Here is a 25006-nt window from a genome sequence, read left to right as displayed (position 1 = left end):
TAGGAAAAACTTCTTCACACAGAGTGGTGAATCTGTGGAATTCTCTGCCACAGGAAACAGTTGAGGCCAGTTCATTGGCTATAATTAAGAGGGAGTTAGATATGGCCCTTGTGGCTAGTGGGATCAGAGGGTATGGAGGGAAGGCTCGTGCAGGGTTCTGAGTTGGATGATCAGCCATGATCATAATAAATGGCGGTGCAGGCTCGAAGGGCTGAATGGCCTACTCCACCTATTTTCTATGTTTCTAAAATACTTACTCAGTTCATCCCCATTACTACCTCTCCAGCATTGTTTTCCAGCGGTGTGATATCCTCTCTTGCCTCTCTTTAACATTTTAAGTATCTGAAGAAACTTTTGGTGTCCTATTTAATATTATTGACTATCTTACTTTCATATTCCATCTTCACCTTTTAAGGTCTTTTTAGTTGTCTTCTGGTGGTTTTTAAAAACTTTCCAATCCTTTAACTCCCCACTATTTTTCGCTCTATTATATGCCCTCTCTGTGTCTTTCATGTTGGCTTTGACTTCTCTTGAGAGACAGTCTATCTTTTAAAAGAGAAAGTCTCTTTACTTCAAAGTTATCATTTCTCTTTACATTTCTGTGATTTGGATGAAGGATTCTTTATATTTTTATTTTTGTTCTTGACATTGTGCATTTCATAATACCGGACACCCCCAACCTTTGAGTGCTACAAACGGTCCAGCCTTCACCTCTCTTTGAATGAAAGTTTGGGAGGAGGTTCTTCATTCTCTGATTCATCTTGAGCTTTTTTTTCTTCTACCACCATTTTCAGTAGATTCCTGTGTTTGATCAGATGTCTTTTGACTTGTTTGGGTGAGTAATTTTGTGGTGAGCCCCGTAGGAATCCTTATAGCTGAGAATCTCTTTACTTTGGCTTTATCCAAGAACTTTCTGTATTTTGCAATCTTTTCATCCAAATCCCGCAGTGTCTGTTTTGGCTTGTCCACACACTGGTGATTATCCTCCTGAAGTTTACTTAGTTCAGCACCAGTTGATTCTTTCCCATCACTATCTTCGTTACCCTGCTCTTCCTCCTCTTCCTCTTCTTCATCCAAAATGTCGTCTTCATCTTAAGAAATGTTCACAGGTAGAAGGTCTGCCTCAGAAAATTCAGGCGCCACGTTGATTTCCCCAAAGTTTTGCGTTACGTATGCAACTATTTGTGGTACTATTGGATTTTCAGCTTTTTCATGTTCTTTTTCAACAATTGCTGTTTCTGATAACCCTTTCACATGATCAGATTTGTTTGGCTCTTTTTCCACTTTTAACATAGTTAATGGCTGAGAGTCGCCTTCAGCATCTGGCGGTTTAACATAAAAAGGTATTCGCCCTCTTTGCCAATCATTCAAAACCATTTTGGCCACAGTTTGTATGTCAGATTCTCCACCCTTCAAAAGCTTTCCTGTTCTGAACACAAGCTTCTCTAAGAAATCAACTGGATTGTTTCAAATGTTTCTGTATCCAGAATATGTACTTCTGAATTAGGAGGTGTGATTCGGTCATTCAGAAGAGACATCGGAAGCTGTTTTTTTTTTAAGAATTACCCTATAAGGGTCTTTCATAACACTGCCCATCTCTTCTTGGAATTGCTGCAGAGATGACTGCTTTATGACTTGAGTGTTAGCAAGCCAGTTGATGTTTGTTTCCACTCAAGATGTGGTGCCGGATGTAACTGTTGACTGGAACTGCAGTGACTTGACAATCTTCCCATGGTTGTTTCTTCATTCCTTCTGGCTGTACCTATTCAGACGTCAAATAGTTGCCCTATCCCTCTTGAGGCCTCCCCCATCTTTGGGCCGATCTGGGTTGGTGCTGGCGGTGGATGGGTTGGCCAAGCTGCGGCCCTGGTACCGAGCCTTCACCATCTTCGACACCCCGGGACGGGAACCGAGCCCCGCATGGCTGCTTTGCAATCACCCTGCGACGGCTCAGACACAGTTTTGTCATCTTTCCTTTGGAATACATCTTCCTCTTTGGACGTCCATATCCGTTGCCTTCCAAATTGCCTCCAGAGATTCCAACCAGTCACCAGCCGAATCCAATTATGATATAGACAATTGAGAGTTGTTGGCTGTTAAAATGTCCTTGGAAGAGTGGCATTGCTGGTTGGAATGGGCTGAGCATCTGTTTGTAGTTTGGACGGATGATAAAAATTAAACTTGTATTGTGCCACCCGAACATATGTCAGAGGATTTCAAATGGGGGACTACATCTGGAAATAATAGCCTGCCCTGGGGTTTCATGCACCTCAAAATTCATACAAACATGTGATTGATGGGATGGTATTGACAGGGATGTCAGCTCATTTCTCCAAGCCTGGGACTTTTCTGTCCATTATGGGCAATCTTTGCTCAGATTAAATGGTCACTCCAAGAGGATTTGTTGCCAGAAACGAGGCAACGAAGAGTGCTTTCAAAATCTTGGTAAGTCCTCTTGGTCTGACCATTCGTTTGTGGGTGGAAAAAATAAACTTGTTGGAGCTTTTATTCTTGTTTTCAATTTTGAATTTAAATTTGGCTTTAAGCCTCTTCTCTTTCCCAAACAGAAGGTGAAAGTTGGTGTCCCATCTGCTAAATAGTTTATCGAGCACTGTACACAGCTTCAAGCCAAGAGGCCTTTGGTCTTTGCTTTGGCGAGGCAACAGTTTTGTGACAACAGGAAGCAGTCAATCTTTCCGTGTGGGTCAGCCGGTTTGGCTTTCGACCCGCGAGCTCCCCCTTGAAACTGAATAGTGGAAGCTAGCGCCTCACTTCATTGGGCCTTTAGGATTGTTAAGAAGGTCAATCCTCTAAGTTATAGATAACAGCTTCCCAGTTCTCTCCAAATCCATCCCACAATTCTCATCTCTAAACTTAAATCCCTACTCTGTAGTCCTTCAGCTCCTACTCTTAAACCTCCCCTCCTAGAATCGTAGACAGAGAACCTGTTTACACTGTCCACAGACTGCTGGATTCCCGGCAAGATAAAGGGCAGTTCCAGTACTTAGTCGTAAACAGGAGGAATTCTGCAGATGCTGGAAATTCAAGCAACACACATCAAAGTTGCTGGTGAATGCAGCAGACCAGGCAGCATCTCTAGGAAGAGGTACAGTCGACGTTTCGGGCTGAGGCTCTTCGTCAGGACTAACTGAAGGAAGAGCTAGTAAGAGATTTGAGAGGGGGAGGGGGGGGATCTCTTATTAGCTCTTCCTTCAGTTAGCCCTGGCGAAGGTTCTCAGCCCGAAACGTCAACTGTACCTCTTCCTAGAGATGCTGCCTGGCCTGCTGCGTTCACCAGCAACTTTGATGTGTGTTGCCAGTACTTAGTCGATTGGGTCGGGTATGGTCGGGAAGAAAGGAGTTTGGTTCCAGTCCATGGTATTTTGGATCCTGATGTGCTTGCTAATTTTCATCGGGTTCACCCCGATTGCCAGGAGTTGCCTTCAGAAGGTGGCGGGGGGAGGGGGTGGCGTGGAGGGGATTGACACAACCAGGGGTCATTTAAATGCCTTGTTTTGTTAGTTGATATGTGGTCTCTATTTGCTCAGCGTCACTTTGTGCGTTGTGCTTGGATTGTTTACCTTTTGTGTCTAATTGTTTGTCTTTGAACTAGCTCTGCCTTTTCACTGTTTGGCTGGTGTCCCATTTGGTATTATGGGGATTTTTAAGCTCTTTGTATTTATCCTGTTACATACCCCGTAACTGGGTTGCCAAACCAGCAGAAATGGACCACTTGTTGAAGTCTGGATTACTAGGAACTAATAAAGTTTTATTAAAGAAATAAATAACACAGTACTCTAATCATAAGGATATAAATGCAGCAGGTTAACAATGATAATACACACCTATACACAGAACTAGGGTAATAGGAATCAAACCAAGCTCTATCGCAGTCTAGGGGTAAAATGATCAGTCTTAAGTGATGCAGAGTTCAGTTCAGCTTAGTACAGTTCGCAGTAATCGCTGTTGTGCAGTTGGGGAGAGAGAGAGAGGGGGGGGATGCAATTTGGTTCAGGCAGACCTTTGATGTCTTCTATCCCGCTGTGGTCACCAACTGTGACCCCTCCGTTCCGGATACGATCGTTCTTCTGTGGTGAACCCGGCACCCAGGCAAGGGCGGACACACACACCAGGTTCCCATCAATCGTACCTTTACACCCTGTGAGCCTACGGTCGGTTCCCGCGAATCAGACCTCCAAACTCGCACCAACTTGTGGGGGCACACCGCTCTTTTCAGGGTCTTGCTGTCTCGTGGTGTCCCGTGCCTTAGCGAACCTGTTTTTTATCCCCCTGCTGGGGTATCGCCTGTCCATCAAACTTCAAACAGTTCAGGTTCAAAGCAACCGGTCTGTCAATATGTCAATTGTGTTTCTTTTCTGTTAATCCCTCTCTCTTCTCTTATTAGTATTTTGAGAATTTCTCCATTGTCTCTCTTATCTCTCTCATTAGCATCAATCGTCCAATAGCTTGGTTTGGTGTCACAATCGCCAGTATTTGATGAGAGATAATTTAATTAGCACAACATTTCAATGTTCTGTATTGTAGTTGTTGACTTTGAGAATTGTTGCTTTGGGCATTTGTTTTCGGTTTGAGCCTAAATTCCTCTGCGCCCCAGGGTATATTTCAGGGGGCCATACCAACCCCACTTGGTTCGGTCATTGTTCTTTGTCGGGTGAAACTCTGACCAAGCTCTTCTCTGTATCAGTAGGCATTTGAGTTCATCGAGATTCTGTAGAAGTTATCTTGGCTCTTGTTAGTTTTCCTATATTGTTTTCTGTAATTTTGTCTGAATGGATGATGTCTCTGTGATCCCTGCATGTTAGTTTGCTAGTGGCATTTATACCCACACTTACATCCATTCTCAACATCTCCTTCAGAAAGGAGGTCAGTGCATATAGTCTTGTCTACACCAGTGGTGCTGAGGTCAAGAGGGTCGAAAGCTACAAGTTCCTAGACTATGCCTTAATTTCTTCTAACAAAGTGCCGTAAATGACCGTAAATTTCCCTACACTATATCCCATCTATCATTTCCTTGCCCATTCCCTTAATCTGTCTACATCCTTCTGCAGACTCCCTGCTTCCGCAACAGTAAACACCCCTCCATTTATCTTTGTATCGTCTGCAAACCTGACTCACTCTTCCTTCAGTTAGTCCTGATGAAGGGTCTCAGCCTGAAACGTCGACTGCACCTCTTCCTACAGATGCTGCCTGGCCTGCTGCGTTCACCAGCAACTTTGATGTGTGTTGCACAAAACCATCATTGTTTTTCATCAAAGTCCAGTCATCTGGCCTCCCTCACCCTTGGGGCAGAGAATTCCATGACTCTTTCAGATCCTAAGAAATCTATTCCTTCTATGTTATCTATATTTTCTGAACTCTAGTTTTTCTGGGTATAAATTAAATTTACGTAAAAGTGAGCTATTTCCTAATAATAATTACTCGGATCCAAATCACCAAGTACCTTTCTGGTATTACTAAATATTACTTTACCTACCTTGGTATTAAAATTACTAATCTTAAGGATCTCTATACATTTTTTTCCATTAATTGGCTACACCAAACAAATACTTTCTAAATGGTCACCTATGACATTATCATTAGTAGGTCGGATTAATGCTATTAAAATAGTTTTACCAAAATTTTACCTATATTTCAGGCAGTTCCTTCCTTTGATCCTAAAAAGTTATTTGACAGAATAGATTCTATAATCTTAAATTTGGAACAATAAAAATCCCAGATTGATTAAACCCTTGCAGAAATTAAAAAAAGATTGTGGTAAGGCTTTACCTAACTTTAGAATGTACTATTGGGCAATTAATATTCCATATTACTTTTTGGATTCACTATTCAGATATACATGAACGTCCTTCATGGTTGGATTTGGAGGAAAACTCGGTGAAAGGATTCTTTTTGGCCTCTTTACTAGGAGCTTCTCTTCCCTTTTTGTTTTCTAAGATTAGTAGACAAGATTTTAATCCCATTATTAAACATTCATTAAGAATTTGGTTTCAGTTTCGTAGATTTTTTGAGTTAAATAATTTTATTCTTTCTAGTAATATCCATCTCAATTATTTTTTTAAACCATCAATTTTGGATAAGGCCTTTTTAATTTAGAAACCCAAGGGAATAATAACTTCAGAATTGTTTTTAGGGGACTGTTTAATGTCTTTTTCTCAGTTAGTGGATAAATATGATTTATCTAATGTACACTTTTTTAGATATTTACAAATTAGGAATTTTTTTTACGTGGTTTGTTGCCAAATTACCCTTCTGCTTATCCACCTAATATGACAGACGCCCTCTTTCAGTTTAAACTATTTCAAAAAGAGTTGATAGCTATAATCTATAAATGGTTATTGAACTCATGAATGATATCTAATGATAAAATTAAATGTGCTTGGGAATCGGAATTTCAAGAGTCATTTTCAGATAATCAATGGAGTAAAATTTTTCATTTGGTTAACAACTCATCTATTTGTGCCCGACATTGCTTGATACAGTCAAGGTAGTGTACCAGGCTCGCATGTCAACGGATAAACTAGCGCTTATTTTCTCCAATATCAATCCTATTTGAGACAGATGTAACACTGAGCTGGCCACTTTAACTCATATGGATTGATCTTGTGTAAAGCTAGATAACTTTTGGAGAGATGTTTTTAAAACACTATCAAAAGTTTTGGATCTGGATCTACAACCTAATTTGCTTACGGCAATTTTTGGGATTATCCCATCGGAAGCAGGAAATATTTGCTTTACTTTATTGTCACCAAACAATTGATACTAGAGCATACAATCGTCAGTGATATTTGATTCTGCGCTTCCCGCTCCCTGGAGTACAAATTGATATTAAATAGTAAAAATTTAAATTATAAATCATAAATAGAAAATAGAAAGTAAGGTAGTGCAAAAAACCGAGAGGCAGGTCCGGATATTTGGGTACGGCCCAGATCCGGGTCAGGATCTGTTCAGCAGTCTTATCACAGTTGGAAAGAAGCTGTTCCCAAATCTGGCCATACGAGTCTTCAAGCTCCTGAGCCTTCTCCCGGAGGGAAGAGGGACAAAAAGTGTGTTGACTGGGTGGGTCATGTCCTTGATTATCCTGGCAGCACTGCTCTGACAGTGTGCGGTGTAAAGTGAGTCCAAGGACGGAAGATTGGTTTGTGTGATGTGCTGGACTGTGTTCATGATCTTTTACAGTTTCTTCCAGTCTTGGACAGGACAACTTCCATACCAGGTTGTGATGCACCCTGGAAGAATGCTTTCTACGGTGCATCTATAAAAATTAGTGAGGGTTTTAGGGGACAGGCCAAATTTCTTTAGTTTTCTCAGGAAGTAAAGGCGCTGGTGGGCCTTCTTGGCAGTGAACTCTGCTTGGTTAGACCAAGTCAGGTCATTTGTGATATTGACCCCGAGGAACTTAAAGCTTTTGACCAGTTCCACTTACGCACCACTGATGTAAATTGGGTTGGGCAGTCTGCTACTCCTGAAGTCAACAACCAATTCCTTCGTCTTGTTGACGTTGAGGGATAGGTTATTGTCTTCACACCATGCCACCAGGTTCTTAATTTCCTCTCTGTACTTACATATTCCTGTTTCCGCTCAATTTATGATAGCCTTTTTGACCTTGCTGGCTAGGAGAACCATTTTATTGAAGTGGAAGGATTCTAATCCACCTACAGTCTTTCATTGGTTTTCCTCCATCATGTCCTGTTTAAGTTTAGGGAAAATAAGAAGTCAGACATTTGATACATCCTTTAAATTTGAGCAAATCTGGTGACCCTTTATCCAATATTTTCATTTAATTTGATTTATTACTCTTTCAATTTTTTTTTTCAAAGTTTTAGTTTTGATCAGGAAGTCTTTCTTTTTTTTTTTTGGTCCTATCCTCAAAATGGACTGCCAGTCACTTTTTTTTGTTTTTTGTTTTTTTTTAATATAGTATAGTGGGTTTTTTTCTCTTCAGTTAAAACTTAATGTTTTTTCTTTTTTTCATAAACTGATGAGAATTGCTGTTTTCAGTTTATAATTATATATTTTACACTAGTTTAATGAAATCTGATTGACAATGTCCATCTCAATCTTGGTTTGTATGTTTGTATTGTTACTGATATATATTTCTCTTGATTGTATTTATGCTCCTTTTAAACCAACAAAAAGATTAATAATGAAAGAAAGAGAATTCTATGACTCACCACTATCAAAAAGCAAGAATGTTCTATGAGCCTCAGTGTAAAAGGACTGGCCCATTATCTTGTACCTATGACCCCTTGTTTGTGTCTCTCACTGGCGGAAATGTTTCAACATCTACACTGTTAACCCCCGTTACAATCTTATATGTTTGAATAAGCTCACCCCTCATTCTCATAAGCTCCAGAGAATGCAGATATAAACTACCTAACCTCCTTTACAGGATGACCCTCCCACCCAGACAGTAGCCTGGTGAATCTCCTCTGAATTGTTCCCATTTCTAGTATATATATCAGTTCTTACATTCTTAGGGTGCAAGCACATATTTGATCTCGTGGGTAAACTAGGACACTCCCTCTGTCCCATCCACTGGCACAGAATGATCCCCTGTGTTCTTTTCACTGGCACAGGGCACTGCCAGGCTGTGTAACAGCTTTTCCTTGAGGCTGTGAGATGAATGAATGCCCTGCCATCCCCAGGGTCAAAGCCAAAGTATATTTATTATCAAAGCATCTATACAGAATATAACTTCTCCCACAGACAGCCATGAAACAAGAAACATCATGGAACCAGTTCAAAGGAAATGTCAAACACCCAACCTGTGGGGGGAAAAAAAGAACAAACTGTGCAAACAGGAAACTGCGAGCGAACAGCACACAGAATATCAACATCAATACAAGAGAAGAGGAGAATTCAGCTTAGTTTAGTTTAGACCACAGAGCCAGTCTTTGCCAAAATGTCCCAGTCTGCAACAATCGCCCAGATCAGATCACCAGAAACAGCAAAAGAGAGCAACCAGAATCCAGAAACATAGGCAACATGAACCTCAAAGTCCCCAGAAATGAATCCATAGCCCATCAATCATTGCAATGTGGTTTGCAAGACTCCTGTAATTTCCTCTGACAGCACATAGCGAAAAGGAGGGGAAGTCAGGTCAAATGTAGGCAGGTGGTGTCGAACATCTGCCCGACCTCCACTCTCGTCTTCGTTGACTTCAACCTCAATCGGAGAGAAGCAATTAAGTTGATCATAGGCTTGCACACCATCTCCAGGCCTCCCAGTTGTGCACTCCACTCCAAATCTCACCGAACTCCAGTGGGGAGACAGCAAAGCGCCAGCTTACTCAATCAACCCAAGGACACACCAGAAAATGTAAACAATGGGTTCCAATCACAGACAGATTAGTACTAGAATCATATTTGAAAGGAGAAGTAAAAGTAGTTTCATGAACTGTCTGTCCGTTGGTCACTGGTGTAATCTTGGAGAGGTCACAGAGAGGTCTGATCATTAAGACAGTTCTACTCTCACTGGACGTTCTGGCAGATCCGGGAGTGTCCTGCTGCCACTCCGGGGCTGAAGGAGTGTTGTGACGGCAGGTCAACCTGACAATTCCCAGCCAGCTTGGAGTGGTGTGTCCCCGCGATTGCAGGGGTGTGTGTGTGGTGTTGGGTAGTTAATATTTCAGAAGTATGAGTAATCTTGTATTAAGCATTCTTGTTTCTTTAAATAATTAATTACGGGTTATATGTATAAATACGCGAATTGTGCACATCTTCATGCTACCACGTGATAAGTGCGTGCCCTGCTTAAAGTAAGACAAAACAAAGTACACGCCTCTTCTCCCAACTCTCTTGTTTTCCTTTCAATTGGTTTAATGTTTTGAATTTACGAAATATAGCAATAGATACTGACCTGTTGAAGCTCGCTGAGGAACAGCGAGTGAAGGAAACAGCACAGCAGTCCATTTAAAACAGACAGAAAACACTGAAGGTGGGAGGAGAAGATGGTGATGTGACGCAGCTCACAGCGGCCACTCCGCTGGTGGTGTCTGTTATCTGTCAAGTAGGGACCGTGCACAATCCTGATTTGATGGAGACGGACGTGACAGCACGAGGGAACATCTGGTGAAACTTCTGAAATGTCTGCTTTGCTGCCACTGCTACTGTGTGGTACAGAATCTCCGGAGGGGAAGGCCCTGAGTCCTCGGCTTTGCTTGTTGCTTGGCGGCCGGGGCAGGGTCGAAGCGCTTGGCAGAGGATGGTGCTCAGTGCTCGGTGTCAGAGGGCTGGTCGGAGGCTCAAAGTTTTCGGACGGACTCAGAGTCCGCTGCGTTCGGGTGCTTCCAATGGCGCTGCATCGGCAAGTTTGTGGCGCTTGGAGGTTCATGGCAGGGAGAGTTTCTCCCTTCTGCCACCTGCGTGAGAAGATGAGGCTATCGGGACTTTGAGACTTGTTTTTTACCGTGCCCATGGTCTGCTCTTTATCAAATTACAGTATTGCTTTGCACTGTTTTAACTATATGTTATAATTATGTGGTTTTGTCAGTTTTAGTCTTGGTTTGTCCTGTGTTTCTGTGATATCACTCTGGAGGAACATTGTATCATTTTTTAATGCATGCATTTCTAAATGACAGTAAACGAGGACTGAGTGTCCTTATAATCTAATCTAATTCAGGGGTCAAGGTTTAAAGGCATACAGTTTGCTTCAACCAAACCAGCAGAAATGAGCTTTGCTGATATTGTGAAAGTAATGCAGGGACATATAGAACCAAAGCCATTATTGATTACAGAACTCTTTAGGTTTTATAAACAGAGTCAAACGGAAGGAGAGTCCATTTCATCATATGTGGCTGAATGGAAGAAGCTGGTACTTTGGTAATGGGTTTACGGATGCACTGACAGATCATAAAGTTTGTAGAGTGTTACAAGAAAGCACTCAAACTCGGCTCCTAACTGAAGCTTAACTTACATTAAAAAGAGCAGTTCTGGCATAAGCACTTGATGAAGGCAGATTTGCTGGAGAAACTATCGGCTGACATGAATCATGCAGTGAGATCTGCCTGTGTTATATGAGTTACTGAGGAGGGAAATAGCCAATCACTTCCATCGGTTAACCCAGTAGTAGAGGGTGTCATTTCCTATTTTGCCATGATTTGTGCCAAAACCAAAGTAAAGTCTGGGTTGCAACCTCTGCCTGACTTGGATGCTGGTCTGTGCGAGGGGGTAAAACTGCCCCTCAAGTTATGCAGGCAATGGTGCCGTGAGAGATATGCTGTCCTCCTGCCCCTGTTGGTATTTGTACAGATGATGTGCTCATTAATGATTTGGAAGGGGTCATTGAGGCCTGGAGGGGCCTGGGAAGGTTGAACTCTCCCATCTCGATGGCAAACAACCAGTGGAGCTGCAGAGAGTGTTTGCTGATTTTCCACAGTTGTTCCAGCAGAGACCAGGGCTGACAAAGGTCCTAACACATTCCACTGGGATCAGGGTTCAGTACACCAATGCTGCCACAGAGTGTCAGAGTGAACAGTGGGAGCCCTGAATAATGAGAAATCGGACCATGCTGGAGCTGGGAGTCATCGAGCCTTCAGACTGTGAGTGGAGCTGTCCTATTGTTACTGTCCCCGGGAAGGATGGCACCCGGAGGTTACTCATTGATCTGGAAGCTGAATGCCATTTTTTTTTTTTTTTTTTTTTTTTGAAGCTTATCCTATGTCCCATATCGATGACCTACTAGAAAGGATTGAAGGGACAAACTCTATCACTACACTGGACCTTAGTAAAGGCTACTGGCAGGTTCCCCTGGATGACCAAACAAAATCCCTCACTCTCTTCCACACCCCCTGGGTCGGCTTCCATTCACCGAGATGCCCCTTGGTCTTCATGGTTCCCCAGCAATGCTCCACTGGCTGATGGACCGAGTCCTCCAAGGTTGTGAGGACTGCAATGTGGCCTGCCTGGATGATGTGGTTGTCTAAAGGCAAGCGTGGTCACTGCACTTCACCAATTTGCGATGGACCGCGGGGAATATACATGCTGCCGGTCTCACCCTCAATCTACGAAACTGTGAGTGAGCAAAAAGGGAAGCTAAATATCGAGGCCGCCAGTTGGGACATGGAAAGTTTCGAGATCAGGTGGACAAAGTGGAAATGATCTACAACAGTCCTCTACCTCACACCAAGAAGGAAGTGAGGCCCTTCCTGGGTCTGGTATGGCAGGTTCAATTGCTAATACACCACTCTGGCCACACCTCAAACTAATCTTACTGGAAAGTTTATAAGCAACCCACTGACATGGATAAGTGAGTGCGAGAACACTTTTCAAACCCTTAAAGCTCGGAGCCCTGACTTTGACAAACAGGTCTTTGTCCAGCTGGATGCCCCAGGAGGAGGTATTGGAGCAGTGCTGACCCCGGGAGTACCTGGACAAGAGCGACCTGTCCTTTACCTGAGCCGACATCTCCTCCCAAGGGAAACCAAGCCTTCCACCAGTGAAAAGGAGTGTCTGGCCGTTAATTTGGCCCTTGGCGGCCTCTGGTACCACCTCCTTTGCAGGGAGTTTGACCTTTAAAGAGACCTCAGAGTGTTGACATGGATTCAGAGTATGAAGGGCCGTAATGCCAGAGTGAGACAGTGGTAGCTGGAGCTCCAACCCTTCAAATTCTGTGTCCATCATAAAGCAGGAAAAGGAATCTTCCTGCAGCCTGTCTGTGGCAGGAGCCAAACATCATCGCTGAAGGAGAGGAGGGTGGTACTGTGACGGAGAGTGCTTGGTAAACATGTTCCTTACACATCCACATTTTCACACAAACACACAAATGCGCACGTTGCCTTTTCATTCTGTTACCCTCATGCAGAGTGTGCACACTTCAATGTCATTTTCCCAGTATATCCTTAGAATTGGTTGTCTTTCCATTTCTTTAATAACACGGAAGTGTGTATATATTGTTTGCATAGTATATTTAAGATAGATGGTTCTGTTTATTTTGTAATATGATTGTAACTACATTATGGGGTGCATCATATTCTAATTCATGTGTCGTTCATGTTAAGTTAACTTTGTGGGTGATTAAAGATGATATTTCCTCGTGCTTTAAAAATGGGGTGGTTCGCTCTCAGTGAGACAGAGAGATCAAGTTGCCACGATTTCACACTGGAAATAGTGTGGAGCTATTTATTCTGTTTCTGGTAGATAGCTTTTTGTAAATATTGACAGTTTTCTTGTATTTTTTGCTAATACATGTAAAATTGTTTTTCGATGCACTTAATAAACACCTTTCTGCTTGGTGCTAGGCAACTCCAGCCATTTGTTTCTTCAGTCATAATCCACGAACCATAACAGCAGGGCAGCAGGCGGGAATATGGCAGCTCCTGCTCCCCAGTACATTTGATTGACAAGGTTAATCGCTGCGACATTTTTTGTGAATAAGGTCTAATATTGCAAATTCCATTACATGACGAAAGCTGAAGAAAGCTTGAACCAGCCCTTGAATTGGTCTGCAGTGTTGATAGCTGTGACACTGTTCACATATTGAGACATTCCGGTCATGTGCTCGATCTGGATGTCCAGGGAACTGGTGGCCTCATCCAGGATCTGGATACTGGGCTCTCGGAGTGGACCGTGGACGATGGCAATCCTCTGCTTCCGTCCCTCGGAGATCATGCACCTGACTCCTCTAATACTGACAACAGAAAGACTTCAGGTTGCCACCACTAATGGACAGAGAGTCCTCACAGATAAACAGACAAAATGCTGGAGGAACTCAACAGGTCAGGCAGCATCCATGAAAATTAATAAACAGATGATATTTTGGGCCAAGACCCTTCATCATGAGTGTTACTAGTGTTACCAGAGTCACAAACATTCAGCATGTCCCATGTGACTGTGACAGGGGTGATTCTGTGCTCTGTTACTGGTTTTATATCAGTGATCAACCCTCTCGAAGAATGCCTGTGCATTGGCTCTCTCCACTGCCGCTGTGACGGCTGCTTGTAGGCAGTTCTGTAGGTCATAGCAGATGTACCTGATCGACAGTATAAACAGCACGAGCTCCTGTCCCACCAAGGACACCCGAACAGCACGAGCTCCTGTCCCACCAAGGACACCCGCTTACAGTTTATCAGGGAGAGAACACTGTAAGTGTGTCAGGGTGAGAATATTGTAAGTGTGTCAGTGAGGGATGGTAAGTGTGTCAGGGAGAGAACACTAAGTGTGTCAGTGAGGGATGGTAAGTGTGTCGTGGCAGGTGTACTGTAAGTGTGTCAGGGTGAGAATATTGTAAGTGTGTCAGTGAGGGATGGTAAGTGTGTCGTGGCAGGTGTACTGTAAGTGTGTCAGGGTGAGAATATTGTAAGTGTGTCAGTGAGGGCATAGTAAGCATGTCAGGGAGACTATACTGTAAGTGTGTCTGGGCAAGAATCTGTAAGTGTGTCAGATGTGGACATGTACTTCACTTGTCGTAACAAAATGGCATTTTTCTCCAACAAAATGGAACAATCTTTTACTCGATGACAGCAAGACCAAGGAGCTGTTTATTGACTTCAGGAGAAGGAAAACAGATCTATCAGCCACTCCTCATTGGAGGGTGAGAGGTGGAGAGGGTCAGCAACTTCAAATTGCTTGGTGTTATTATTTTGCAGGACGGGTCTTGGGTCCCGGTTTTGGGTGTAAGACCGGGGAATGAGTGGCAACCCCTCTGCCTCCTTATGATTTTGTGGAGACTCAGCGTGACACGTGAGACTTTGACCAGCTTCTGTGTATATGCGGTGGGGAGTATGTTGACTGGCTGCATCACAGCATCGTGTGGAACCACTGATACCCTTCGGCAGAGAATCTACAAGAAGTCCATCACGGGTAAAGCCCTCCCACCAACTGAGCACGTGTCCATGAAACACTGTCACAGGAAAGCTGCATCCATCATCAGGGACCCCATCACCTAGGGCGTATTCTTTTCCTGCTGCTGCCATCGGGAGGCGGGTACAGGGGCCTCAGGGACTCATGCCACCAGGTTCAGGAGCAATTTCCGCCTCTCAGCCTTCAGACTCTTGAACGCGGAGGCTTAACTTCACTCAGCTTCACCTGCCCCATCATTGAAATGATCCCACAACAAATGGACTCGCTTTCAAAGACCCTTCATCTCACGATCTCGATATTTATTGCTTATTATTTATTTATTCATTTATTTTAGTATTTGCAGTTTGTTGTCTAGTTGAATGTTCAAGTTGGGCAGTCTTTCATTGATTCTTTTATGGTTATTACTTTATTGATATTGAGTATGCCCACAAGGAAATGAATCTGGGGGTTGTATGTAGATTGGTGACGCGTATGTACATTGATAATAAATTTACTTTCACCTTTGAACCAAAATGCTTTGCTAACTGTGTTTGTACAACGTTATGCTGATGGATGTTGGTACATGACAAATTGCAGAAAGACAAGCAGATTTGGTTACTGGAAGAATGCCGAGTCCACTGATTAAGCAGACGATCAGAATACACCCTGTCCCTGAACTGGCACGGGTAGATAACATTTGTGTACAAAAGAGTGACTACGTTATTTGTTTTTTTTGATGCTACCGTCGTCTCCTGTGCGGTGATGGCTTCCCTTGCAGCAAATAAAATAAAGACGCTTACGATTGTGCTGCTTGAGTTAGGGTTTTTGTCTTCAGGTATTACAACCATGTGCTGAACAGAACTTGGATATTCCTCAGAGATCGTAGATTTAGGTGCGATAGTGGAACAAGGGCTGGTGACCCCTTGCTTCCGGGGAAACTTTAGCAGAGGAGTGATTACCAAAAGTAAGTTTGTTTTTTGCTGTTTGCCCTTTCTGCCCAAGGAATTACAGCTCACATTGAATGGTCTCTGTGAACAGTGCCACCACATGGTCAGAATTACAGGACTCTGGGTACAGAGACACCGTCTGAACTCGGAGGAGGTACAGGATGACACAACATTGTCTCTACAACAGCTCCCAGCCACTCATGTGAGAGTGACCGTGATGAAACAAAAAGATTGACCCAATGCCAGGTGAAACTATTGCTAATCAATGTATTGACAAACTAGTGGCAGATCAATTGACTAATGCTCAACTTTCTGCTGAAGGACAAGAAGTTATCAGATGACCCTGTGATTCTTAACAAAGAACAGCTGAAAGCATTTTAAACTTTAAAAGTGACATTGCGTACTGAACCTCATTAAATATCCCTGATACAGCTGGACAATTCACTTTGTATGTCAATGAGAAACACATATAGCTGTCCTAATTCAAGAACACAGAGACCGACAGCAACCTGTTGGATATGACTCTGCAAAGGATTTGATTCTATACAGTAATGGGTTCTCGATGATTGAGAGAGGGACTCAAATGGCTGTTTCTGGACCCAAGGGTGTTGATCAGGTAACATGTCAGTGCAACTGGAGGTGCCAGGTCCCTCTCTGGGAAGCAGTGAAGGTAGATGAACGGAACTGCCAAATCTCAGTCCTCCCCATTGGCTGAACAGCACTCATTGGTTATGTGATTACTGGGCCTACTCCTGGCTGCTGGTAATGACCCCCAGAATGTGGGGAAGTGGAGAGAGTTGTGGCCCTGGGAGGGTTGCTGTTATCTTGCCCACTTAGTGCCCCCCATGTGACACCTGGTGTCACCATCTCACACCCTCTGGTCCAGCAGCACCAGACGCCCATAACAGGGGACGAGAGATTCTGGATGATTGCCCTTCCAGGATGTGGGCTGTGAAATTTTTCTGGGAGTTGATTAATATGGAAAATGGATCTGGTGCTTTCCCGATGTATATGATGAATAAACTATTCTCTGGCTCCAGCTGGATACAGGTATCGACTTTAACTGATGTTTTGATGACAAACTCTACCACCTTTGTCAGGGGCAATGATGATGTCTAGTCCGGTGCTGTTTCTAACCCTGTTGTCCATCCCTCCTGATTGGTTAGTCCTCATCCAATCAGGTTTCTGCTGTCCCACTTTGTTTACAATTGAATTCCAGTTCTTACTTAGAGCCAAGTAAGACGAAAGTCTCGCTTTAATTAAGAACTGGAATTCGATTGTAAACATGCTGTTTTTGCAGAATGTATTCTTTGAGGTGCAGAGTGGGGAGGTGAGGGCCCTGGTGGGAGACTCGGCTGGGGGCGGAAGACCACCTGTGTGTCCCACCTGCCGGATGGGATTCCCATCGAGGAGTACAGCAGGGTCAGAGGGGGCTGACGTACTGGACGGTGAAGGGGTGATAACACAACAGCTGAGGGCAGGGGGAGGACAGGTCACACACATGGTCGTTTGGGAGGAGGTGTCACACTCGAGGACAAAACTCTAAGGTGCAAGGGGACTCGAGAGTCCTCGTGCGGGGATCCCTAAAGGTTAATTTGCAGGTTAGGTGGGTGGTGAGGAAGGCAAATGCAATGTGAACATTTATTTTGAGAGGACTAGAATATAAAAGGAAGGATGTAATGCTGAGGCTTTATAGGGCACTGGGCTGGTCTTACCTGGAGTATTGTGAGCAGTTTGGGCCCTTATCTGAGAGAGATGTGCTGACATTGGAGAGGGTACAGAGGAGGTTCGATTGGAGATTGGGCTGAAAGGGAAATGGATCAGTCATGATGAAGTGGCAGAGCAGACAGACGATGGGCCGAATGGCCTAATTCTGTTCCTTTCTTATGGAATGACCCAGATTCAGGATGAGGTGGCCCATCCCTCTCAGTAAGTACCCTGAAACATGGGGATTTTCAGAAATACCATCAGTATCTGTGGTCCCCAAGGAGGGGAAAAGGATGAGATCGCACTGGACGGGGTGCAGAGATCCATCATGGTGGTGTTTGTGATGGAGCAGTGTGGTTATGAAGGAGAGAATGGATAGATCCCTTCCCTTGGAATGGAGGATGCTGAGGGGAGACATGATAGAGGTACAAAATCATTACAGGCAAAGACAGGGTCGTCCATATTTGAAACCTGCCCATGGCAAACTTGTCTGAAACTAGAGAGATGGGGTTCAGGAAATGGTGGAGAGGTTTAGAGGGGATCTGAGGAAGAATGTTCACACGGAGGGTGAGGGTTTGGAGCCTGGAACACACTACTTGGGGGATGGTGGAGAGACAGACTCACAATGTTTAAGAAATACCTTGAGAAGCACTTGAATAACCAAGACAGAGAAGGTTATGGACTAGGTGTCAGTGAATGGGAATAATGTGGATTGGTCATTAATGATTAGGACAGACATAGTGGTCATAGACCGTGTCACTGTCCTGCAGAGTCGGGATATTGTACACTTTGATCAGAAACTCTGGCCCCAAAGTAAACGAAGAAAATCATGAAGGTGTGAGGAGTCTGGTGTGTATAAAAGGTGGGAAGACTTGGTTACAAGGCCTGAGAGCAGAGAGACAGGGGCTAACATTATGGAACAGATGTAGAACCCACAACAGTTATACATTCCACCTGGTGTGAAAATACAGGAGGAAAGGCAATTCAGTCACAGCCACAGGAGAAGCTATGGATAACGTTGGATCCATGGAGGAGTGGTGTAAGACTGCCAGGTAATGTGACAAACCTGACCCTCGGGCACATGTCAATCCCACCACACACACACTGTTCCGGAAGCAGAAACAGGGGATCAGAGTAATATTGAAGGGAGAATAATACTGGACTGAAGAAGCTTTGATAATATGGAACAGAAACAGGCTGAGTGAAGGAACCCCATAATTAGAAATAGGACAACTTGTGAGATGAGTGAGGAATATTTCTTAACGTAATTTATCATTGTTTTTCTGTATTGCACAGTGCTAGTCAAAAAAAGTTCAAAATAAATGTATTATCAAATACAACCCCGAGATTCATTTACTTGCCGGGATTCACAGTGAATCTAAAAAACACAATAGAATCAATGAAAGACTGCATCAACAAGACAGACTAACAACGAATGTGCAAAGGAACACAGGTTGAGAAAATACTAAATAAATAAACAATAAATATCAGTCTGGTTTAATACCACTGTCGTGAAATTTGTTGTTCTGCGACAGCAACATAATAATAATCACTAAATTACAGTAAATATATTTTTTAAAGGTAAGTTAAACAAGTAGCCCAATCAGCAGCAGGAACAGGCCACAGCGACGAGATTTCTCACAGGTCAGTGATGCTTGTTTAAAAGTACAGAAGGGACAAGCCGGGCGACCATCATCGGGAGTAGGCCAGCGGTGAGAGTAGGAATGTCAAGCTTTGGTTTAAATGAGGCTTTGGCTCAAAAGAGATTTTGGCTCCGGGTTAGATTTTGTTAAAGTTCCCTTTTGGTTTCTCTTACTGTACCTGGTGTAGTAAACGGCTGTTATATATTCTTCATGCTGGATGCTGGAGTCCTGGGAGGCCCAGAGTCTCCCTGGGAACTACATCTGTGTGAAGAGCATCCGGCTGCAGCTTCTGGAAGACCGTGTTAGGGATCTGGAGCAGCAGCTGGATGACTTTTATCTTTTACAGGAGAGTGAGGAGATAATCGATCAGAGTTACAGGGAAGTAGTCACCACTAATTTGCGGGAGGCGAGTAGCTGGGTGACCGTCAGGATAAATGGAAGTGTGAATGGGCAGTTAGCACAGAGCAGCCCTGTGGCCGTTCCCCTCAATAATTAGTATACTGTTTTGGATACTGTTGTGAGGTGGGGTGACCTCCCAGGTGAATGCCACGGAGACTGGGTTACTAGCACCGAGCATAGGTCTGTGGTGCAGAGGGAAAGAGGGAGAAGAGGGGAGCGGTAGTGTTAGGGGACTCAGTAGTCAGGGAACAGGCAGGGGATTCTGTGGACGTGACCGGGACATCCGAATGGTATGTTGTCTCCCAGGTGCCAGGGTCAGGGCTGTCTCAGATTGTGTTCACAACAAATTGGACAGGGAAGGAGTGCAGCTAGATGTCTTGGTACATACTGGTACCAATGGCATGGGAAGGAAAAGCAAAGAGGTCCTGAAGAGAGAATTTAGAGAGCTGGCAGAGAGCTGAGAAGCAGGAACTCCAGGGTAGTAATTTCTGGATTGCTGCCTGTGTCACCAGTGAGGGTAGAAACAGGATGATTTGGCAAATTAATGCGTGGCTGAGAATCTGGTGCAGGGGGCAGGGCTTTGGGTTCTGGGTTCTGGGATCAATGGGATCTCTTCTGGAGGAGGTATGACCTGTTCAAAAGTTATGGGACACACCTGAACCATTGGGAACTGGAGTGAAAGGACTCGGGATAGGACAGACGGTAAATGAGCAAAAATAGCGTGCAGTCAGACAGTCAGGAAGGGCAGGCAGATAATAGAACAAAATTGCAGCCAACAGGGCGAGTATCAGTGCATTAGGGATGCAAAATCAAAAAGGTTAGCAAATGTAGTACTCAAAGTGTTCTATCTAAATGCGTGTAGTATAAGAAATAAGGTGGATAATCCTGTTGCAATATTACAGATTGTCAGGTATGATGTCGTGGCCATCACTGAATTGTGGCTGAAGGATGGTTGTAGTTGGGAGCTGAATGTCAAAGGTCACACGTTTTATCAGAGAGATAGGAAGGTTGGCAAAGGGGGTGATGTGGCTCTACTGGTAAAGAATGGTATCAGGTCAGTAAAAAGATGTGACGTAGGATTGGAAGATGTTGAATCCTTGTGGGTTGAGTTGAGAAATTGCAAGGGCAAAAGGAACCTGTTAGCAGTTATACAGGCCTCCCAACAGTGACTGGGATGTGGACCACAGACTGCAACAGGAAATAGAAAAGGCGTGTCAAAAGGGCAATGTTATGACAGTCATGGGAGATTTTAACATGTAGGTCGATTGGGAAAATCGGGTTCAAAATGGATCTCAACAGAGTGAAGTTGTTGAATGCCTATCAGATGGCTTTTCAAAGAGCAGTTTGTTGTTGAGCCTACTGGGGAATCAGATACACTGGATTGGGTGTTATGTAATGAACCGGAGGTGATTAGGGAGGTTAAGATAAAAGAACGCTTAGGAACCAGTGATCACAATATGACTGAGTTCAACTTGAAATTTGATAGGGAGAAAGTAAGGTCTGACGTAACAGTATTTCAGTGGAATACAGGAACTTACAGTGGTGTGAGAGAGGAGTTGGCCAAAGTAATTTGGAAGGAGATGCTGGCAGGAATGGTGTGAGTTTCTAGGAAAAATGAGGAAGGTGCAGGATCGATAATGAAGAAAATGAATTTCTTCAAAAATGAAGATGGGGACAGCCGTGAAAGCGCAGAGGAACATTTGGAACAACTTCTGAAATGCCTGCTTCGCTGCCACTGCTACTGTGTGATCGAGAATCTCTGGAGATGTAGGCCCCAAATCCTTAGCTTTGCGTATCGCCTGTTGCCGGGTCCGGGGTTCAAACGCTCGGCAGAGATGCTGCTCAGTGCTCGGTGTCAAATAGGTGGTCGGAGGCTCGGAGTTTTTCGGACGGACTCAGAGTCGAACTGTCGTCAGATGCTTCCGGGATGCTGCATCGGCAAGTTGGCGGCGCTGGGGGTTTACCGTCTGCGTGAGATGATGGGACTTTGAGAGACTCTGAGACTTTTACTGTGCCATGGTCTGTTCTTATCAAATTATGGTATTGCTTTGCACCGTTGTAACTATATGTTATAATTATGTGGTTTTTGCTAGTTTTTAAGTCGGTTTGTCATGTGTTTTCTTAATGCATGCATTACTAAATGACAATAAAAGGGGACTGAGTGTCCTCATAATCATGCTCAAATGGCAAAATAGTACAACCATGTCTGACAAGGGAAGTCAAAGCTAATGTAAAAGTAAAGGAGAGGGCATACAACAAAGCAAACATCAGCAGGAAGACAGAGGATTGGGAAGCTTTTAAAAACCTACAGAGAACAACTAGAAGAATCATAGGAGGGAAAAGATGAAATCTGAAAGCAAGCTGTCAAACAATAGCAAAGTGCATAGAAAAAGCTTTTTCAAGTATGTAAAAAATGAAAGAGAGATGACAGTGGATATAGGACCGCTAGAAAATGAGGCTGGAGAAATAATAACAGGGGACAAGGAGATGGCAAGTGAACTAAATGAATATTTTGCATCAGTCATCACTGTAGAAGACACAGGCAGTGTGTCAGATGTTGAAGGGTTTGAGGGAAGAGAAGTAAGTGCAGTTACTATTTCAAGGGAGAAGGTGCTCAAAAAATCTGTAAGACCCAAGGATACAGAAGTCACCTGGACCAGCTGAACTGCACCTTACGGTTCTGAAAGAGGTAGTGGTAGAGATTGTGGAGGCATTAGTGATGATCTTTTAAAAATTGTTGGACTCTGGCATGGTGCCAGAGGACTGGAAAATTGCAAATGTCACTCCACTATTTAAGAAAGGAGGAAGGCAGCAGAAAGGAAATTATAGACTAGTTAGCCTCACCTCAGTGGTTGTCAATTGTTAAGGACGAGGTTACTGTGACAACAGACCAAGTTATCAGAAGATTGATGCCGATAAGAGAGATAAGTAAGAGGGTTACAAAGTACACATGGACTAAGATGTTAACTGTCCTGTGCTATCACCAGTGGGATCATCAGTTGATCTGCCACCTGTCTTCAGGAGAGAGAGATAAGTAAGGCAATGGAGCAGCATTTGGAAATGTTAATGAAGAGACAACAGAGATTAACGGAAAGAGACACCGGTCTGTGTATTGACAAACCTTTGAACCTGAACTGTTTGAAGTTTGATGGACAGGCGATACCCCAGCAGGGGGATAAAAGGAACAGGTTCGCTAAGGCGAGCGACACACCATGACACCACGAGATAACGAGACCCTGGAAGCGGTGTGCTCCCCCCCCCCCCACAAGTTGGTGGGAGTTTGGAGGTCTGGTCGCGGGACCAGCCATAGACGCATAGGGTGAGAAGGTACGATCGGCGGGTACCTGGTGTGTGTGTCCGCCTTGCCTGGGTGCCGGGTTCACCGCAGAAGAACGATCGTATCCGGAACGGAGGGGTCACAGTCGGTGACCTCAGAAGACATTAAAAAGGGCTCGCACCGAAAGCTAACTGCGAAGAAGAAAGGTCGGTCTGAATCCTATTTGCATATTCATTCTCTCTCCCTCCAAGGGCACGACGGCGACTACTGCGAACTGAACTAAACTGAACTGAACTCTGCGTCACTTGAGACTGATCATTTTACCCCTAGACTGCGATAGAGCTTGATTGATCCTATTATCCTAGTTCTGTGTACATGTATGTTTATTCATTGCTAAACTGTTGCATTTACATCCTTACTATTAGAGTACTGTGTTACTTATTTCTTTAATAAAACTTTCTTAGTTCCAGTAATCCAGACTCCAACTAAGTGGTCCATTTCTGCTGGTTTGGCAACCCAGTTACGGGGTACGTAACATAACGAAGTACTTGGTCACACAGGACAAGATAGGACAAAGTCAGCATGGTTTCCATAAGGGAAAATCTTGCCTGACGAACCTGTTGGAATTCTTTAAGATGATAAGTAGGATAGATAAAGGGGATGCAGTGGATGTTGTATGTTTGGACTTCCAGAAGGCCTTTGACAAGGTGCCTCACACGAGGCTGCTTACCAAGTTAAGAGCCCATGGTATTACAGGAAAGTTACTAACATGGTTAGAGCATTGGCTGATTGGTTGGATGCAGCAAGTGTGAATGAAAGGATCTTTTTTCTGTTTGGCTGCCAGTGACGGCAGGGGTCAGTGTTGGGACCTCTTCTTTTTATGCTGTAAATAAATTAATTAGATGATGAAATAGATGGCTTCGTTGCCATGTTTGCGGGTGATATGAAGATGGGTGGAGGGGTAGGTAGTGTTGAGGGAACAGGTAGGCTGCAGAAAGACTTAGGCAGATTAGAAGAATGGACAGGAGAGTGGCAAATGAAATATAATGTTGGAAAAGGCATGGTCATGCACTTTGGTAATGGAAATAAATGTGCAGACTAGATTCTAAACAGGGAGAAAATCCAGAAAACTGAGGTGCCAAGGGATTTGGGAGTCCTTGTGCAGAACACTCTAAAGGTTAACTTGCACGTTGAGTTGGTGGTGAGGAAGGCAAATGCAATGTTAGCATTCATTTCAAGAGGTCTAGAATATAAGAGCAGGGATGTATTGCTGAGGCTTTATAAGGCACTGGTGAGGCCTCACCCTGAGTATTGTGAACAGTTTTGGGCTCCTCATCCAAGATGTATTGGCATTGGAGAGGGTCCAGAGGAGGTTCACAAGGATGATTCTGGGAATAAAAGGGTTATCATACGAGGAATGTTTGATAGCTCTGGGTCTGTACTCACTGGAACTTAGGAGGTTGAGGGGGAACCTCGTTGAAATCTTTCTAATGTTGAAAGTGTTGCAATGTACGTGACTGGAGCGGACCCAAATGCAGGACACAGGCACGGAGACAGACTCGGACTCGGAGCCTGGACTTGGACTAGACTGGAGCTCAGAGCCTGGGCTTGGACTTGGCCACCGAGCCTGAGCTTGGACTTGGACTTGGACTGGAACTGGAACACAGAGCCTTGACTTGGACTGGAACATGGAGACTTGACCTGGACTGGGACTCGGACTCGACAAAACAAAACAATGACAGACCACTCGCATCCCAGCTAGGAGCAGCGGCAGAATGGCCGGCAACACGCAGGTGAACTGGGAAAATCAGGTTGGTACTGGACCCCAGGATAGGGAGTTTGTAGAGTGCCTACGGGATGCATTTTTGGAGCAGCTTGTACGAGAGCCGACCAGGGATAAGGCTATTCTGGATTTAGTGTTGTGCAATGAACAGGATTTGATAAGTGATCTTGAAGTAAAGGAGCCATTAGGAGGTAGTGACCATAATATGATGTTTTTATCTGCAAGTTGAGAGGGATAAGGGCAGATCGGAAGTGTCAGTATTGCAGTTGAACAAAGGAGACTATGGAGCCACGAGGGAGGAGCTGGCCAAACTTGACTGGTCGGATATCCTAGCAGAAAAGACAGTGGAACAGCAATGGCAGGGATTCTTGGGAATAATGCACAAGGTGCAAAATCAGTTCATCCCCCGGAGAAGGAATGATTCAAAGGGGGGAAAGTGGATGGGGGAATCA

The 25006-nt window shown here is 44.1% G+C and overlaps 1 pseudogene; it reads right to left on the bottom strand.

Annotated features, from left to right (window-relative positions):
- Window positions 1-581: 581 nt before the first annotated feature.
- Window positions 582-13628, bottom strand: LOC140198414 (nucleolar GTP-binding protein 2-like; annotated as a pseudogene).
- Between the last annotated feature and the right edge of the window lie 11378 nt (window positions 13629-25006).

This window comes from Mobula birostris, chromosome 5 (genome assembly GCF_030028105.1).
Source record: "Mobula birostris isolate sMobBir1 chromosome 5, sMobBir1.hap1, whole genome shotgun sequence".
Lineage (NCBI taxonomy): Eukaryota > Metazoa > Chordata > Chondrichthyes > Myliobatiformes > Myliobatidae > Mobula > Mobula birostris.
This window is presented reverse-complemented; position numbering and strand designations above follow the sequence as displayed.